Below are 19,068 nucleotides of genomic sequence, written 5' to 3'. Positions count from 1 at the left end.
TGTTAATATTATTGAGCGGCTGGAGTTGTGATTGGACAGTTCTGGGGAACCGAAACAATTTTTTTATTACTTTAGCTACTTCGTCGTGGAATCATTATTTTTGCATTACTCAAAAATTATCTCATGTAAGGTCATGTTCTTTGAAGTTCTCTCTCTCATTATAAATATACAAGTAGTTGATATTATTGTTTCGTATTCGAGCTGGCGAAACGCGCTTGCAAACGCTGGCCTTCGTGAATGACATTTCGAGTCCTGCCGAGGCGACTCGTATTCATGGCGTGCGCCTGGCCCCTACAAGGGTGGCTTTGCCTACGTGTAGGTGCTGTGCGGGCGAAGCACGCTTTACAGGCATAGGTTGAGTGATGAACAAATTAAAGGGACACTAAAGGCAAATATTAAGTCAGCCTAAAGTGATAGATTAGTGCTCGAGAATCTCTAAGGCGTCAATATTATCGCGAACAGAGCCTTAATAATCGATAAATTGAAGTAAATGCACGACATGATTAGAGACTCCTCCGGGAAATTCAAGTACTTGCCCGATGACGAAAGCACTCCTCAGCTAAATTTTGTCACTAGTAGTCAACCACTCATTGCACAAAACATCCTCGTATTGTATTATAAGACAAAATAAAATGCTACTTGTTCAGTTCTATTTCATGTTTAGACAAAATAACTAATTGACATTGCTCTCGACAATAACGCGGTGGTTGAATGGTTTCGTTTTCTCTCGACTCCGCGCCACGCACGCTTTCGCGTTTCAGTAGTTATCGCGTAGTGTTGTGCTGGTTTTGCTGGCTCGAGAAACTCGCACAAACTACAAGTAGTGGAGAATTCAACTTACATGTGATGTCGCGAGATGCCCGAACGGTCTACGCCACTTAACCAAAAAGCAGCTGCAGCAGCGAATCCACCGCTCTGAGTTTATCTGTCTTGGCTTGGTATCGCCGTCTGTCGGAAGCTGTTTTACTCACCGACGGCAGCAAAGGGGGGTGATGGCGTATGTAACGTCACCATCCCCTGGGTTGGGTGGCGGGAGATTTGAATTTCGAGAAAGGTATTCGGACCCTTCAGATGCAATTTTCTCGTAAACTAAGTCTTCTTGGCACAAAACAAGCGTTGCGAGGTTTCTGGAATGGTATTTACACAATCCATGCCTTTAGTGTGCCTTTAAACAACGACGGACATTTGCATTTTTTCGCGTGATTGCAACTTTACCTTTTTGTTTTCTTTTTGGCGTGTTATTATTGCTGCTTTAAGGTTGTGCCTGCGCTTTGAAATATGTGCCGTTCGCAGCGCTCTAATGCGTGACGTAGACACTTTGACTACGTAGCAGCGCCTGACAGCTGGTGATGCCGCGAGCGCACTTTAAGAACAGCACAATTGTCTTTAAGATTATGGTTTGCGTTCGCGAATGATTACAAGCATATACATAAGCATATACATCCCGAATGATTTATGTAGCTTTGTGTATGCCATCAGAGCTGTTATTGGCAGATATCAAACGGGATTTTCTTATGTCTTTGAAAGAGTAAATACCTCGTATCGCAGTGATCTTGCATCGCACGCATTGAGCGCGGTAAACAAACATTGAACTTCAGGCGCTGAAAACTTTAGGGCTTATGCCAGGAGTAAGTGACAGATGCATTTTGGGCCACTCAGGCTCATACCCGAATTTAGAGGTCGTTATGGCGCGTACCGTGTTCCCCAAGCTACCGTGGTCGTTACGCGTAAAAGCGTCAGTGAAACGGAGACGCGGACAAATATGCGAGAAAAAGAAGGGGGGTGGCGAGAGTTGGGTTAATGAGGGAACGGCTGGCGGCGGGGTACGGGCGCAAGCGAAGTCACTGCGAGCGCAGAAACGTGACAACACCGGGACGCGCTCGCGTGCGATTTTGGGGTGGGGGGTGGGGACGCAGCGACGGGGACCGGAAATGAGTCGTTGGGAGGCCGCGAGATTGCTGGCGGCAGCGGTGTGTCGTCTGGGACCCGGAAGCCGGTTTCCGTGCTCCGTTTGTTCGCTGCACACTCGTCGTAAAGCCGAACGCGCGCCATTTTGGTTTATGGTTCTTCCTCCCGCGGTTCCTCACGCTCGCCGGCCCCAGCTAGTTCCGCTTCGTTCATTGCCTTCCTTCCTCCCTCCTATTCTTCTTATTTTATCGCGCTCGACAGCGTGTTCTCTGGCTTCGTCGTCCGCCTGGTGGCGCGTACGTGTTTGGCTTCCGCGCGTGTAGCGAGAGAGTCGGTCGTGCGCTGTGGTGACGTCACTATCGTCTCTAATGGTCCTTGGCTCTACGACGACGAATAGCGTGTTGAGCAAGACGGGAGGCGATTGAGTTTATTAGGCGGCAACCGCGAGGAAGCGCATTTGCGACATATATTTTAAAAAATAATTGTGTTATGGGGTTTTACGTGCCACCACCACGGTCTGATTATGAGGCACGCCGTAGTGAGGGACTCCGGAGTAATTTGGACCACCTGTGGTGCACCTAAACGTGCACCTAAATTGCGACGTATATTCGGCGTGGCGCCGCTTGGCGTCGTAGCGTAGCATAGCTGAAACGGCTAAGCGTGAAATTAATATATATTTTTTTATTCGGTAAAATCTTGTGCAATGCTTGATTGCCCTCCGCCTCCTTGAGAAGGCGAACGATCACAAAGGAAATAAATTATGGGGCTTAACGTCCCGAAACTGAACATTGGCTCAGGATTAATTTTGATTACCCGTGGTACTTTTACCTTTACCCAAGGCACTCTAAGGTGGTTGTTTTGATAAGTCAGGGACCCACGATGTAATTGGGCTTGTGTGCGCATTTCTTGGACCTACAGCATGGTGCACACACGAGCGTTCTCGCATTCCGCCTCCATCGTAATGCGGCCGCCGCGGCCGGAGATCAAACCCCACGACTTCGTGCAGAGCAGCACAATGTCGCAGCCACTGAGCTACCACGGAAGTTAAATGAAGGGTCTACGACTGAGCTAAGTATTGTCATTAAAATAATGCCCGTGTGCCCTTTTCTGCTTGTTTGCTCGCGTCCTCTTCGTTTCTTTTTTTGCTTGTTTATCGCACGAAACCTACTGGTCTTGAATTTTGCTTTTACACTATCTCTCCCTCCTCTCTCTCTTTTTTTTACGACGCCATTTCATCTTGTTGGCTGGTTACGCACTCGGCAGAACCGCCTTTGTGCCACTGTCGATGCACATTAAATATTTATTTATTTTTTTTACCTTCTCCCTCCTAACAGCCTTTCTGAGCCTTTTCTCGAGACGGTCGCATTCGTAACTCCCGCTTGTGCCCTGATATTTGGCCCGCGGTAATAAAGCGGGAAATATAACGCTGGCGGTACCGCTGCGAACGAGAAAGAAACACATTATACAAAGTTTATAATAAGTAAAAATAAAGGACAGCCGGAGATAGCGTGGGAGAAGGCGAAAGAGCGCAAGCCGTGAAACACTATTGCGAAACGTGAGAAGCGGTGCCCGTCTGCGGCTTGCACAAGACGGGCTACTCAGCCAGCGCGGCGCTGATAAAATATGCAGAGTTTCGAAGTCAAGGCGCGCCGTCGTATCCCCGACTCGTCGGAATTTTACCTCTGACTGCACGTGATAGCCTGCAGCGACGAGTGCGGGCCCCTCCTCGTTGTCTTGCTTTGTTTGCGCTTAGAGCTTTCTCTTTCTAATACTGCGGAGCGTTGCGAGAGCTACGACCAGTACTTAGGCGGTCACTATTGCGCGGAATGATATAGTGCCCAGCTTCGACAATCGCTGTGTTCGTGAAAGGAGGTGACGGTGTCCAGTTCAGTCGGTGGCGAGGTGGCTTTCTTGGCTCGCGATCGGCGTTTAGCGGTGGTGACGATTATTGCGTGTGGCGACGGTGGACGGTGACTTTTAGGTGACGCGCCGCATCTGCTCGGAAAAGGGGTGGGGGCATGGGGGCAGACCAAAACGCGCTTTTCAGATTTGTTTGCGTCCGTAACATGTTTTTCAGGGACACCTGCTTACCCTTCCCGAGAGCACACGACGTTATCGTCGGTAGTGCAGCGCACATATTGCGTTGGTGTGTATGCATTGGCTTATATGACTGATTGACGAGGGCGGCATTTTCAAACTCGGCGTTGTCTTAGTGAGGTGTCATGATCGGCCTCGCGCTACTCTGCGCCGGTTTCGCCCAACCAAGATTCGCGCGTCGCAGTCGTCATGAGTCCAGAGAGAGAGCCGCTCGCTCGAATACGGCATTGTCTTTGAGGATCCGTGCCTTTTGAATGCGCGGAGCCTCGACGTCCGTGATCTTCAGGAAACACGCCACTCCTCGTTCTCATTCTCACATCCTCTCCATCGTTTCATGCTCGCGTTCGTCCTTTCGATGTTGCAACAGACGAACGCAGTGCTTGCGCCGCCGTCTGCTAGGGCCACTGGCCACTGTTGTGTGGGTAGGCGTGCGTGTTTACAAAATCTCGCGGTGCGCATATTTATCGGCATCGCGTACCGCGCTGGGCCGGAAAGTCATGCTGGCGTGGCATCTAAGCCGCGTCTTCGTGGCTCCTTCGCTGCAGAATTGTGAATAACAGATTGCGTCGCGCCAATGGCCAGTGCGGCGACCTCGTCCATGCGTGTTGTGGCGAGGACTGCAAAACAGAAAGTTCTTGTTTTTCGATATTTTGAGCTTTAGGAAAGTTTCGGTGAACTTCTCGCGACCCCCCCTTTTTTTTTTCTCGAGGGGCGTCATTTCGTGGCACTTTGGCAGCGCAGAAGTAGTTAAAACGGTGGTTCGGAAGTTTTTTGAGAATGCAGTAATATAAAGACGCTGCGTTGTTCCGTTACTATTGTTTTTGTTTCCTTTGTTGTGTCTGCGTTTACTTGTGCGGCCTGCCTTGGTCGTTCCTATGTTTGCCGACGCTGCGACAAACGAATTGCAAGTAATGCCGTGCCCAAAGCTTGGCAACCAACAATCGTAAAAGAGAAAGATAAGGCCAGAAAGAAGGGGATTGGCGAAAAGTACGTGAGACGTCAAGGGCAAACAGAGAGCAGCACAGCGCTGCAGTCACTGTCGTTTGCCAAGGGGGAAAAAAGGCGCATAACTGAAAAAAATAAATAAAAAAAATCAAAGGACCAGAGCGAATAGGTGCAGTCGCAATTTCCAACTGTTGTGTGCGTAATATATGCGTGCATTCAGCGGCCGCACTGTGTTACGGCTAACACACGCTGCACGCGTGAAGCTGTTGAAGAAAAGCACTAAAATAAAGGTTGTTGCGCAACTGCGACGCGCTGGTAAAGGTTGGTGCAAAACGAGCTCGCCGGATGTGGCGAGCAGGAGAGGTAGTGAGGGGATGGGAAAGAAAAGAAAAGAGAGAGAGCAGGATGGTAGGATTTGGTCGCCTTGACGGGATCGCTCCTGCAGCAGTGTCGACAGAACGAAATGGCCGGGAACAGAATCTCTCTTCTCGCGTTCACCGCGCGCTCTCTCTCAGCTCATCTTTCCGCTCCCTTTGCATCGCGATGTACATACAGCGTTGTGTTGCGGACGGGCCGTTGTGTTGCGGACGGGCCCGAGTGAAAACGGCTGCGGCGCTGCAGCCGGATTCAAAGGGTTAAGAAGAATGTGGTTAGAGGCAAAAAAAAAAAGGGGGGGGGTCTGTGTATTAAGAAAGGGGGATGGGAGAGAGTAGGATGCGGCTGCAAGTGAGCGCGCTTGAACTCTTTATTCTCTCTATAAAGATTTTGCTTTACGGTTTGCCTCCTTTCTCTTTAGCCGTTAGAAGAAAACGAATAGTTACGATTTTTTTTCTTCTTTTTTTCCGTCAAACAGTTTTCGAAGTTGCGCGTCGGGCACGTTGTAAGACTTGCGTCTTTCTTTTGTCATTCGTTGCGGCCCGGCATGGCTCGACTCGCCTCTCGGGTCGGTTGCGGCGGCGCGAGCTGCTACTACTGCCGCCGCCGGTATCGTAAAAGAGCGTGTCGGCCGAAACGAGCTCGGAAATAAAGCCGCCGCTTCGCGTCTGGCGCGCGCACATGGAGCGGCGTCGAAAAGACGCGCCCTGCGAACGACCCATTCGGGAGAACTCCGGCTCTGCACACGATGAGCGTCGCCTTTCCTTCGGGCTCGCCGTGTGTGTGTGGGTGCCTCTCTCGCTCTCCTCCGTCTGTGGCTCTGCAAACAGGAGCCGTTTGCCCTCGAGGCAATAAGGTTCGGGCGCGATTCTCGCTGCACCGCGAGGCCGCGCGAGAAAGTTTGCGCGCTCCAACGACGGGCGCAATCTGTGGAGAAGCGAGCGCGCTCGCGGTGCAATCAAGGAGACGTGGGGCTCGCTATTTCCCGCCGTGTCCACCCTGCGATCTGGATTTGTAATCGACATTGACGCCCGCTTCGCTCATTTCATCGAATAGGCTTCCGTCAGGGGCTGGATTGCATTGAATTACTGAATAGCGCGCTCGTCGCTTCTTCCGGTTGAGGTTGGAAAAGCGCGGTGCTTCTTAATGAGTTCGTCGAGCCGCTTTCAGTACGGCCCGCGATGCGACCGCAACAACAGCAGCCAAGTATTGCGCTATGTATCATCCTGCAGCGTATACTTTCTTGCCGCGTTAAACGAAAAGACTGCTGCGAACCAGTACACCTTATCTTTGCAGGTAGACCTGGCGTCGTAGCTATAGTTGTTCGTATTCACTTGTGTCAAACTTCAGGCAGTCCACTTCCGCCATAGTTTTGTTGCTGCAAGCAGTTGTATAGCCAAGAGTTCGACAAAATCTCGTTTGGTCAAGTGTCATAACCAAGAAATTATTGCGGTCACTCAAGGTGTAGATCAAAAGCAGTTCCGAAGCCCGTAGGAATTCTTTGGTCATGCACTGCAAGTCATGTTTAGCCTTAGTCGTGTTTCTTGCTAGTCATGTCTTGCGCTTTTTGTACGATATTTTATAAATACTTACTGAAAAAGCAAACATTAAAAGAAAATAGAAAATTTCGTTCCCTAAGCATAGCCCGAAATGGAAAGGCCGTGGGTGATTATCGAGGCAGGGGTATCTGCTCGAGTAGCTCGTTCAATCTAGCATTGCTTGAAGCACTTGCAGCTCGCTGTATATATATATATATATATATATATACACACACACTCAGTAACTATCTTCGGGTTATGGAATATGTGATCGCGTAGCCGGGCTCTTCTGACTGGAGTTTTCGTTTCTTCATGCGCTGCTACATAAGGCCGGCTATAAAAATTAAAGCCACCGCTGTTATGTGTTGTACAGGTGACGGTTGGCTATAGATGACACTAATGATAGGTGGTATGTTTCTGAGGGTCTACACGTTCGCGAAGTACCCTTTGACGCAAATGAAGAGTTGGATAATTTAGAAAGCTACTGAGGCAGCTACAATATACCCAGGCGGTGCCCTGAGATACGTCGGGGGGCATGATTGACTGACCGACGCTCGAAATTGCGCGCTCGTAACGGCATCCGTAGTACAGACCGTGGAGGTTGAAACGGTTGCTCTTGGAATCAATGCGGGCTAGGCACGCAAATTGTGCTCGAAAAGCGCGGCATGTAAATCTGGTTCTTTTCACTGCCCGTGCGGAGTTATGCTCTCTTTGCTTAAGCACCGAGGGAACCCGCGGACATAGCGTGTTGTTCGCCGAAAAGAAAATGTCGGTGGTTTTCTCGTACTGGTAGAACGATCGTACTGCGTTTTATTTGGTCACGCTTTCTTGTTTGAGATTTTCTGTCTGCCTTTCGCTTTTGTAGACAAGCAAACAAATTGAGCTACAGTGAGAAGAGAGTTTTGTGTTGTTTAAACTGAACGTTTCTATAACTCATTTGGGTGAACAAGCGAGCGAGCGCGCAAACAATAACAAAAAGTCCGCCCACAAATACAAGCGACCTAAGTACCGGCACGAGCTCAATGGATCAAGCGTTATATACGCTTTGTGCGCATGCTTCATCATAACCACATTTTATTAAGTTTGATTTTTTTCAAGTTTTTCTTAGTTATTTTTGTTTTGAGGAGCCGGTGCACGTATACAGAAGACAAGGCTCTCTGGAGGACCGACTATATGGAATAAGAGTGCACTTGCAGTATAAAGGGGAAGTGTATAAATATAAAAGAAGCGAAGAGGAGCGGGGGAAATATAAGGAGTCTCGACAAAGTGGCCCGGCATTGATGAAAGGCCGGCAGTAAGTGCTACGACAGCTGCGTTCGTTAGACAGGAGCAATTTGCTGTATTGTTCTACGTGCCCCCTACGCGTTCCAGGGGTTTCCTATTGATCGCGCGGCACGCAGTATTGTGTAACCCCCTCCCCTCCAAAAAGACGTGCGGATGGCATGGCCGCTCCAGAACTGTCTGGCGCAAGACACTTGGTTAAGAGCGCTCGCGAGAGCGAGGAGGATCGGCGATAAAAGATTATGCTGTGTCGCACTTAAAGCGTGCAGCGCTGCTCAGGCCAACGAGAAAGAATTTAAGAGCGTTGGCCCAGGCTATTCGCAAGACGAATTCGCATGGCTATTGGCACGTTGGAGCGGCTGAAGGTGGGACGGCGTTTGTGATTGGCCAGAGCTCAGGGGCAGCCAATAAGGAACTGTTCAGAAATGCGCATAATTTTTTTTTGTCTATTAAGTGACGAAAGCGGGGAAGTGTAGTACATGAGGTGCCGGCTATATAAAAGAAGTACGAGAAGTTGGGCCGTTTGTATGATTCTGTCTGATCTTGCACTTTCTCGACTGTTGTTTAAGTGTGAGCTGAACAGATCGTCGATAATGAATGCCTACGAGGCAGAGATAAAACGAAATGAGAAATGAATGTCAAACGGAGCAGGTTGAGAATTGACGCACGTTCACACACGTTACATAATCACACGTTCCGTGAAAAGTAGGCTCTCATGGTGCGTGGTCGGAAACTTGTAGCGTAAAAGCGAGCACCGCTCAGTACTCAACAATGTGGAGCAGCCAGCATATATGTATACAGGGTAATCATTTTCAAGTGTTAAGGAATTTTTAAATATATCTTGTTACCGATAACATAATCGCAGTCCTTGAGCTGAATTATTCAAAGGCGGACATTTATTGCACGAGAAATCGAAACACATGTTCAACTAATTAAAAAAAAATCCGCTAATGTTTTCTGACTTAATTACTTTACGGCACATAGAGCAATTTACGAATTGTAGCCGGTGAGTTTGCAAGGCGTATCCACTTGGAATGAATTTACGGAATGACGCCAGTTTGGATATATGCGCCGTCAAACTTCCCGTAAACATGCACTCCTGTTCCACTTACTTTTTAAACAAAACGCTATCTTATGCATTGAAGCTCAAAAGTAACTAGAACGCCCATGTATTTCGTCCCACACCTTGGGAAATATCTCGAAACTGGTGTGTGTGTGTGTGTGTGTGTGTGTGTGTGTGTGTGTGTGTGTGTGTGTGTGTGAGAGAGAGAGATAGATAAATAGATTAGATAGATTAGATAGATAGATAGATAGATAGATAGATAGATAGATAGATAGATAGATAGATAGATAGATAGATAGATAGATAGAGAGAGAGAGAGAGAGAGAGAGAGAGAGAGAGAGAGAGAGAGAGAGAGAGAGAGAGAGAGAGAGAGAGAACACACATTCGCGCACATTTGAAGGTTCGTACCGAGTCTACACACAGTCACCAGGACGTGTCGACTTGAGCTACTGCAACAACGCTGGAAATTCAATTCAAGTTGAATATGTGTTTCGATTTCTCGTGCTAGTGATGTCCGCCTCTTCGAATAATCCAACTCAAGAACAAGAATTGTGCTATCAGGCACAGGCTATTTCTGAAAATTCAATTAAACGTAAGAATGATCACCCTGTATAGGACGAACGTAGTTACATTCACCTACTCAACACTCTCACCAGTTTATGTCGTTCAAGATACAATCTCACTATACTGTCTTCCATGTGTAAATAAAGAATTAAACATGAATGCGGTAACATGGAAAACGAGCGGCGAAACGAACAGCGCGACGCATGCGAGAAGAAGGTAAAAGTATGAAGAGCGAACAGGAGAACAACTAAATCTAACACCCACAATGTGATAGGGCGCATGCAGCAATCGACCGGCCCGTCGCAGCAGCTCAATGACGTTCTGCAGCCAAGTGAGAAGGTCGCGGGTTCGATTCGAGGTTGAGAAGGCGGGGGCAGAATGCAAGAACATTCTTGAATCAAGTTTTGAGTGCACGTTAAAGAGCCCCCGATGGTTAAAATTAAACCTATGGCTCTTCCACTGCGGCGCATTTCGTAGCCATAGAACTGCTTTTGCATGTTGTGACCGTATACGAATCAACCTCAGCGGCCGAACAGCTTTGCGAAGCCGTCGCCTGATTAACTGACGGCACGTATAGCTTCCACTTCGCTGCACGGTGCTAATGAGACAAGAGTGTAGGCTGCAAGCAGGCACACTCATTGGACTAAATAAAGCCGCGTGCGAAGCCTTGCGTTTCGAGAGGCGCCTCTCTAGGCGGCGGCCTGCTCCTCGAGACTCTCAGAAAAAAAAAAGAAACAAAGAAAAAAAAACTCAGAATGGGTGCAGCGAAAGGAAGGACAGTGTATGTCTTCTCGAGCTGATCGGGAATGTCGCAAGATGGCCGAGTTGTGCCTTGATAAGCCGATCAAGCACCAAATGGCTGCTGCTGCTGCAGGGAACCGTGTGCCGTTGTTCGCGTCTCGATTCTATTGTAATGAACGAACGGTAAGAGGACTCGCCGTCGGCGTCGGGAAGAAGTGAAACATTTCGAGCAGTGGTCTGCACACTTGTCTTACTGTATACTTTCATTTTTCTTTAGCCTCGCTGTATTGCGTCGCTGGTTACGCAAACGGCGTGTCAGACCAACTCTGACGGAGCGCCAGCATGGAGGCGCGTGAGAAGGCCAATGTCGCTGGAGATAATAATCGCTCGAGGCAATGCGAGGGCGTTGAGAGAGAGTGTATTTTCGTTCTTTATCGCTTTGTTCCGAGTGCCGCCCAAGCAGCAGGAAAGAAGTGAAGGAAAGCAATCCTTAAGTATAGCCTTCATGACACCTGCTAGCGAAGACACGGGCGGACACGTTCTGTCGTTCTTGATTGTGGCCGTAGACGCCTTTACCTCCACGTGCCAGATAACCCGGTCGCTGTCACCGCGTCACCAATGTCCAGGAAAAGTGGTTGCTCTTAATGCAGTGTGACACCGCGGAAACATTCTGGGATGTCTTTCTTGCTTTCTAGATTATAGGGGACTGCGCGTGTAAGTAAGTAAGTAAGTCTTCTCATATCATTTTACATAAAACGCCGCTTGCTGTTATTTGAGCAAACCAAGCACATAGTATTCATTGTTATAATCACACGAATCGCGCATTGGAAGGTTCAAATGTCGCACGAATGATCGGAAAGCGGTTGCGCAAGCTATAGGAAGCGGGGATCCGGAGATGAGTTTTCACAGAGGCTGCGGGGACCGCTCCTCTCTTTCTATTCATTTCTCGTGATTTTGTCACTGACCGTCTTTGGTGTAGCGAAAGCAAGAAGCCAAATCGGAGCGAAAGCATCATGGTCGCTGAACACGAAATGATTAGTTATAAACAGCGTTAACCACGCATGTTAGTCCCATTCTTTCAGCGTGTCGCCGGTACCTCACAAAGTCTTGTCGATTTTTCCCATCTCGCTAAGTCCCGCCAAGCGCCGTTCGTCACAGGTAATCGGGCAGTGTCCACAATTTCGCCCGAAGTGCGAGTCATTCGACAGCGGGCAAATATGAATTCACACGAACGAATCGCGGAGGTCGCGCGACCGACTTGGTCGAAAAAGCGACTGTTTCGTTTCAATCGGTTACTGGTCGATTTTTCTGTTCGGCGCGTGTAGTCACAGCGCTGCCAATAGGCGTTCAGGGGCACATCAAAGCAGGATGTTCGGATGCATGCTTACTTTATGTATCAATGACGGTGCGGACGGTGGTCACCAATCGTGCGGTCGATTGTTCGTGCGATTTCCATTGCTAGAGTGAAGCGACCTTTAGACCTGTTCGGCAGCGCATGTTACAAATAACAATCGCAGTTACGAACGTCAAGTCTGCTTTACAAACCACGATTTTTGCTTCCTGCACTTTCGTATCCTGTTTGTCAGTCCTTAACGTTGGGATCGCTTAAATGGCCGCAACAAGAGGAATATTAAGCTGAGCTGGATTGGTAAATTACGCCTCCGGAGTGTCAGAGACGCCAGTCCTCCCGTGAGCACAGTCTTGGTAAACCAGAAAAGATGCAAAAGCGAAGGATGGCCTTGAAGTTGATAGCTACTCGTGACGTCACGCGCTTTGCACAATGTCTGCTAGGGTCTATTGAATAGTTTATCAATAGACAACGATGACATTGCATTGGAACCAGACCTAACTTTTAATGAACTTGGGACTTTTTTAAAAACATAGACGGGCTGTTCGCGCGGAGATACTCCATCTAGCTTGGCGGGCACATTGTTGGCTGTAGATAAAACACCTTACGCAAATCTTCGAAAGCACCGCTGAAGTCCAGAGCCATTGCGTTATTTACCTGTTCGTTTATATGTGACTCTATGACCATTGACGATGAGCAAAACGAGAACAAGGTGAAAGTGGGAGCCAACGTTTCGACAAGCGGACTTGTCTTCTTCAAGGCGACATATGCTTTCTCGGCACAGTATGAGGAAAGCATATGTCGCCTGGAAAAAGACAGTTCCGCTTGTCGAAACGTTGGCTCCCGCTTTCACCTTGTTCTCGTCTTGCTCATCGTCTTGAATCTCCATCTACCGCCTCCTTCCCCCTGTTTTCTATGACCATTGGTTGTATGAGCACTTTGCGAACTCTGTTCAGGCGTTTCTGTGTCACCCGCCGTGGTTGCTTAGTGGCTATCATGTTGGGCTGCTAAGCACGAGGTCGCGGGATCGAATCCCGGCCATGGCGGCCGCATTTCGATGGGGGCGTAATGCGAAAACACCCGTGTACATAGATTTAGGTGCACGTTAAAGGACCCCATGTGGTCCAAATTTCCGGAGTCCCTCACTACGGCGTGCCTCATAATAAGAAAGTGCTTTTGGCACGTAAAACCCCATAATTCATTTTAATTTTAAGTTTCCGTATAACTCTGAAACAGTGAACTATAGTAGTCAGACCTCGTATACAACAGCATTCGTGATTAGTTAGGTACTGTGTACTCATGTAATGAATGAATTGGTTCAACCATAGCTGCAGAGGATAGCCCATGCGCCTGTCTGACATGCTGCCACAGATGACTAGCGTCGGTGATAAAGACACACGAAGCAGGTGAAGATAATATAGATGCACATAGGGTGCGCGGAGTCTCTGACCGGTGTCTGAGCTCTGTGCGCGCGCTTTTCTCTGCGGCGCGTCGTGGTCGCGTCTCTTTTATCGGAAAAAGAGGGGGCGCTCCTGTCGTCGTGAAAGACCGCGACTGGGCGGAATGAAGCGTCTCCATGGCAACGAGCGCCGGCCCGCGCGCGCCATGGCGGCCGCGGCGGCGGACTCCGGAGGCCGCCCCCACTGTGCCAGCGGTCGTCGTTGCGAGCGCGCGGTCCTGCGCGCCTACTTCTTTCCGTGCTCCTCTCTGCACCCGAGGCCCCGGCACGCCGTCGGTGGCTTCCGCTGTGAAAGCCACTGCGAAGTCTGCGTCAAGTAGCGGTCGTCCCTGGGCCTGCCGTCTCGCGAAGAGGTCTCCACCCTCAAACATCCCCGTTCGGTGCGAATACGTGAACGCCGTGGTCCCCAGTGCGGTGAAGAAGCCGGGAGTCACCTCTGCTCCTTCTGAACAAAGCCGGCGTTTCGGAACGCGCGATCCGTCTTGCCTCTATGGACGCTGTTGCTTCGGCGTTTCGTGGCCACTTGCAACTGCTTTCCTGGTCTGCCGATCGTGTGCTTCGTTCGCCGCACGTGTTTGTGCACGCTGCGCGATAGTGGCCGGCTCTGTGTCGCGCGTGTGCGAGGCGAAGTTCAGGTTTGACTCCTCCCTCTTCCTTAAGTCCTCCGCGAAAGAAACAAAGAGGGGGGCGTGTACCCCAGAAGCCAGCCTACGAGCGGGCCCGCGTCGTGTGATGTGGCGTTGCGGCCCGTGTGTCGCGCCGGCCGGAAACTTTGAACGGCGCGCCGTAGTCTCGAGTGGCTTATCGCTCTCGCTATCGCGTATGTGAAGATGTGGCTCTCGTTTGCTGCCACCCTGTAGAACCTCTCCTCGCCAAGCCAAGTCTGCTGCGCCGCTCTGCTAGAAGGACACCGGACACTCGTCGCTAGGCTCTGGAGCCGCAAAAGTATGCTCTGCGGACGAAGCACCGGGTCGTCGAGTTGCTGCAAACTGAGCGCGTCTTCTTCGCTGGTGTCGTGCGCGCACGTCGTGTAAGGTGGTCCCGACGTGTTCCTCTCCCAGTGTCGTGTCTGCGAGAGCGGCCGCCCGTAGGCTCATCAGACGCGTCGTTTACGAATCGACTCTTTGTATCCTTCGTACTTTGAAGTGTCGTCGACCCGAGAAATCTTCCGAGCGGTGCCGTTGTCGGTGGTGTGTGGTTCTCCGTGGCGAGCATCCGAGTCACCGACTTGACCGCGCTCCTCCATCGGTGCATTGCCCGTATAAATTTCTTCTCGTCCCGTAGGTCGCCCGTGTCTCGGCGCCGCCTGTGTTGTATTAACCCACGCGCCGCGTGCTAACCGAAGAGCGTGGACGTGCCGGCGACAACGCGACGCGACTTATCCGTTCGACGGAGCTTTGGAACCCGACTGCTTCTGTCGCTGCGATCGTCGGCGCTTTCCCAACTCTACCGGTGACTGGCTTTAGCTGAACGTGAGTATTCTGTCGCGCGCCACCTTTTCTCTGTCGGCGTTATTTTTGCAGAATTCGGCAAGTTGGCCGATGCTCACTGGGATGTGTGTGGCTTGGCATCTGATGACGGGAAAAAAAAAACGTGACACAGCAAACGACTCCCATCATACTCGTTACGAAAAAAAAAAGAAAGTCCTGCAGCCGTGCGGAGGCTGGTTGTAGACATGGAATCAAGATAACAAACACGGTTACTGTGAATTGGACTGCCATCGCATTACAAGTGCAGGCGTAATTCTCGCTGAGTGGACAATTACGCGGACTGCTTTGCGTGATGCGAATAAGGTTTCGTACTCAAGGAGGATCAAGGCAAAAAAAAACAAAAAACGAAAAAAAAACAAGACAACACACTTTCCGAGGTCGATGTTGCATACTAGACACCGAAATGCCTTGAAACTATCGAAGAAAAAAAAAAGAAAGACTTATATCGTCACAATTTGGATAGTCTAAAGGGAAGCGCAAAGAGTGCGGCGGCAACCGTAATGAGCACCTGGAAGACACCTGTTTGTCCCTCGTAAAATTTATTCGCATTTGTAGGGTCTTCCTTTTGTTTTTGTATTCGGTGATGTACGCACATTGATGTGCCGGCGAGCCTTCGCGCTGTTTTATCGTCTCGAATTGCCCGTGATCAGCCGTAAGCTTCGAGCACATTTTTTGTCTCGTCTTGCGAAGAGTGACCATCGGTAAACCACGCGGCGAGTTAGCGCGGCGCCGCATGCACACTGATGCGGGTACGCTGCTCTCTCTCTCGCGCGCGCCGGCAGTTTGCGTTCGGGGCCACTGACCCCCGGGTTTCATTTCCTGCGGGGCGACCGGCTGGCATCATCGTTTCACTCTCGGCACAACTGCGCCAATAACGGATCACTTGAATCCTTCTTTCTTCTTCTTTTTTTTTTCTGAACTTGCAGTGCGCATAGCACGCCGCCCACTTCGTGCGCACAGGGATATTAGCTCGAATCCAAATACCCTTCTTTCGTTTTCTCTCTCTTTCACATAATTGTTTGTCCCCTGAACTACGGTGTGTACTTGGTGTGGAAGGGTCCCCTACATTCGTGGACAATTTGTGACATTTCACCAGCCAGCTTGCGTCGCACATAATGATTAAGTTAACTTCTTTCGTGTGTGTTCGCCTTCTAACATTTTTTGTCAGGACAACTGTCTAGAGAAAGTTCGCGGTGATTTCTAAACTTCACCTGGGAAATGATGCTTCGTTTTCAATGATATGATGTCTGAATATAAATATTTCCCACTTGAGGTTAAAGCACCGCGCCTTCAGCTCTGCGCACGAATGTTTCTTTCTTTCTTTCTTTCTTTTTTTTTTACAACTCTGACCCTTCGTATATATTTATGCTTATCCACAAACGCATTTTAGAAAATGTCCCCCTTTTCTGTTCATAAATGTTGGCTAATATTTCTTTTTTCGTATGATGATTAGAATGATGCTCGACTGTAGCATGTACCCATATGCAATAAAGGGAATAAATTAGTCGAGAATCGGGTGGCCTGAGGAAACAAGACAAAGAAGTACGTTAAGGTGAGGGGGAAAAAAGTTAAAGAATGATATTAGTAGCTATGTAATTGAGAATCAGCTCGAGACATTTTCTCTTTTTAATCTCATCAATTTAATTACGGAATCTGTGCTATGTCGAGGATGCTTCTTCAACATTTCAAATTAAGCCTTGTTTCCTCGTTAATACACCGTCACGAAATGACGAGGTGTATCTCGACGTCGCACCAAGGAAACAAGCAGGTGAACTCATGGAAACAGACTCGAAAAGAGCGATAAGATTAAAAACCTTTGTAAGACGCGTCTGGGCGTCTGCGTGGAGGATGCGGCCATTTTCTCGTTTACTGGTGCGACATTTGTCGACAGATGCGGATGGATGGTGGAAGTTCTGCGTACGATCCTCTCGTACGAGAGGAAGCTTGTGGCGAATCGAGACGCAAAGCTTTTACAGCGCAAGCTGTTATGAGTTCATTCCAGTAGCCGTTACGATTGGCGATGTTGTCGGCCGCCGCCGTTGTCCGTCGCACCTATTGCCAGGAATTAGAAAAAAATAAAAAAATAAAACCCCAGTTACCATCGGTATCGAATCTGCGCACCCTGCGCGCAGTCAGCTATACTCGCCAGCGCTTGCTAGTTGCTGCAGAAACATGCCCTATGTACGCGTCCTAGCGCGGCAGGAGGCACGTGATGGGACATGCGCGCCTCGTAGTATCGATACATGCTTACTTTGTATTGCAGTTACGTATTATTGCACGGGGTGACACGCCTTGTAGCAGTCGCATAGGTAGTGGTGCAAGGTATATGGAGAAGTTTTCAGGAAGAAAAATAAGAATAAGCAGATTTATAAAGAAATGCCAAATTGAAAAATATGTATAGCATACCCGGTTAAATCAAGCATGCTACGTGACTATATGTCACCGCCCCCTTTTAAAGGGGATGCCAATAAATCATCATCATCATCATCACATCATCATCAGCAGCAGCAGGATCGTATCGTGCCACTCGTCACGCGATGTGAGATGCGCGCCGCGTAGCGTCGATACGTGCAAACCTTGCATTCCAGTTGCGTTGTATTGCAACAGGTGTCCCGTCATGCAGCAGTTGCATTGTATCGTGCCACGTGTCAAGAGATGCAAAATATGCGTCGCGTAGTCTCGCTACTTGTGTTTACTCTTCCGTCCACGTTATGCCGCCTCCTCTCGAGGTACGAACCGCTGCCTAAGAAGCGAATCGTAGAGCCACGCGCGCGGCTGCAACCAGGCAACGTCGGGCTCAGCAGACCGCTGCAGCACAAGCCGCAGCTCGCGGTCTACGGCGGGCGGACTTGTGAAAACGACGCAAAGAGAGCTTCTCCGTGAAGACCCTCTTGGGGTGCGTGCTGCTGGAAAGGGCGCTCCTGTGAAGCTGCTCCTCCGGCTTCGCTGTGACTGTGCTGCGAGTGCAGCGCAGGCCTGGGACATTCTTTTTTTTTTTTGCTTTTGCGTGAAGAGGAAACTCGGGAGTTCCTGTCTAAATGCATGGGCATAGAGAAATAGTTGTTTGTCGGCGTACAATGCGCCGAATTTGACGACGTTTATAGTGTCTAAAGGGAAAAGTTAAACTGTAGTGACTGTGAAAAGCACATTCTCTTATTTAGATTGTTAAATTGTTTTGCAATAAAGCAATGAAAATTTCAAAAATTTTTATTTGATAAAACATTCAGTAGACCGCTAATTTGTGAGCAGGACTTTGGCAAAGCCCTCTTTAAACAGTGTAACAATTTCACGTAAGGCGTAAATTCGTATGTCACATTTTCTCCTCTTGAAATGCTCTGTCAGTTTAAGTTTACAGAGTTAGCGCTCGTCCTGTCTGCTCCTTTCTGTGTCCGTGTATCACTTCGCGCTAGAAGCCAAAATCATGCTACCGTACCAACTCGCCCAACTGTCTATCCTTTTGCAAGTTTACAGAGCTACGATGTCTGATTTTTAAGTAGGTTTACGGTCATGTTCAGAAATTATAGTAAAAAAAAATTTGTCCTAATCGAAATTCTGCTTCCTACACTTGCTCGGATTTAATTCTCTCTCTCTCTGATACCGAAAATTTCATTCTAATCGGTCCACCGATTATCTCACGAGAGCATATTTGCGCTTGAGATGTTTTAGAACAGGAAAATCGTAGATGGTCGCGAACAAAAGCTTCCTCATAAGAGTAACTTGCACGTATCAGGGCGCGAAGGGTATGGCCAGGACGAGAAGCCAACGGGCGCTCTAGGCGCGAGGAGGAGAGACTCGACGTGGGAAGCGACTGGCAAACTCTTGCGTAGCTGCACAGCGTCAGTCGCAGAGAAATTTGTTGGCCGCCTGAAAACTGATAATCGTAGGCTTTCTTGTAATCTTCCTCACCGTTTCAACTGTGCCCCATCAGTGACGTGAGTTTAGTTACAGGTATTGACTGAAGATAGGTGGAAGAGCGAACCATAAGACGCTTCCGGTTTGAAGCAATAAAATGTGAAAAATTGACCTGAAAGCACTCATTTTCTCGTTTTTTTATTTTTCAGTCCGGGAAATGCCTTAGTATGCCCAAATGATTGCGAGGCCTGTAACGTCATATAATGACGTTATGGATACCGCGGTTTAGACACGAAGGATGTTTAGTTTATATATTTTTCCGCCTATGAATAACATCCTTCTTCGCCGAACAAACGAAAAAGTATTTCGGCAATGGAAATCTGCCACGCTATGTTTTAAATTCGTGC

At 49.0% G+C, this 19,068-nt stretch overlaps 1 protein-coding gene across 13 annotated transcripts in view; it reads left to right on the top strand.

The window, feature by feature from the left end:
- Positions 1 to 19,068, top strand: part of Dys (Dystrophin) — a 488,311-nt gene that overhangs the window by 199,024 nt on the left and 270,219 nt on the right. The window lies entirely within an intron of this gene.

Source organism: Dermacentor albipictus, chromosome 5 (assembly GCF_038994185.2).
Source record: "Dermacentor albipictus isolate Rhodes 1998 colony chromosome 5, USDA_Dalb.pri_finalv2, whole genome shotgun sequence".
Classification (NCBI taxonomy): Eukaryota; Metazoa; Arthropoda; class Arachnida; order Ixodida; family Ixodidae; genus Dermacentor; species Dermacentor albipictus.
Note: the sequence above shows the minus strand (reverse complement) of the source record. Positions and strands in the feature narration are given on the sequence as shown.